The sequence below is a fragment of the Papilio polytes genome, unplaced genomic scaffold (assembly GCF_000836215.1).
Source record: "Papilio polytes unplaced genomic scaffold, Ppol_1.0 DF822459.1, whole genome shotgun sequence".
In the NCBI taxonomy this organism is placed as follows: domain Eukaryota; kingdom Metazoa; phylum Arthropoda; class Insecta; order Lepidoptera; family Papilionidae; genus Papilio; species Papilio polytes.
The window spans coordinates 1-1,045 of NW_013526745.1; the positions used below are offsets into that span (position 1 = coordinate 1).

Below are 1,045 nucleotides of genomic sequence, written 5' to 3' on the forward strand. Positions count from 1 at the left end.
CGGCGCTGTCAGGCGTATGGAAGCCGCGCGACACCTCGGACTCCCCTCGCACCAGCGGCACCTCAGACTCTCCCTGTTGCGTCTCTTCCTCCTCCTCTTCCACTTTATTGTCAGCGGCGTAGATTAATATTATTAAAAGTTTGTGTTTTAACATTGATAAACATGTTAAATTTACTGCCGATAACATTCTTCTTTTCTCAATAATAACAACCCTTTAATAGATTTTAGTTTTGTTTATGTTATAATCTAATATTCGATTTTGTAATTTCAATGTAACGTAATTTATCTTATACTGAAAACATGACCGTTAAAATTTATTTTATATTCTACCAAAAAATATATGACTTTACCAGCGTCATGCTGCAGAGGCTCCTTGGACATTGCGCCTTGAATCTTCTTTTGGTTAGCTTTTATTCTCTCCATCTTTACTTTGATCTTTTCTAATATTTTAATTTCCTGTTCCTCTTGGACTTGCATTTGCTTTTGGCGTAACTCTTCAATCAATTCAGCTCCCCTAAATTAATTATGTTTTAAGTTTACGAAAATATATTGTAAATTATTTTATCTGTCTATCTGTAATCTATATTAATAAAATTTACCTGGAAGCAAGTACAGTGGTAGCTTTGCTTTCATCGATAACTCTATAAAAGTAGTAACTATGGAAAAGTCGTCGCTGCAGTATTAGGAAAGCGAAACAGACGCCGTCCCAGGCCAAGCCGATGTCCTCTTGAGGCACTGAACACGCTGAATCCTGAAAATATGCAAAATTAAACGATTAAATAAACATTTAATGCTAAAGTCAATCAAAACACTAAAAGAATAAAAGTGAAATAGGTAATGTGTGACAGAGATAACAATATACAGAACCGAAATCTGTGGATGGTATTTTGCTGTATATTGTATACTAAATGTTGCTCGCGACTTGATGAGAAATTAAGAAATGAAAAAATATATGTCACTCACTGATAAATTACTTTTATAATTATTATTATTATTATTTATTATTATTTTGGGTGACACACTAGCAGCTAGTTAGCTGATGCGT

The 1,045-nt window shown here is 34.0% G+C and overlaps 1 long non-coding RNA gene across 1 annotated transcript; it reads right to left on the minus strand.

The window, feature by feature from the left end:
• Positions 1-6: 6 nt before the first annotated feature.
• Positions 7-781, minus strand: LOC106106083. The gene is made up of 3 exons (XR_001225781.1): positions 600-781; positions 351-514; positions 7-102 (listed from the first exon to the last, which is right to left on the minus strand). It is a non-coding gene; the product is annotated as an uncharacterized LOC106106083 (long non-coding RNA).
• Between the last annotated feature and the right edge of the window lie 264 nt (positions 782-1,045).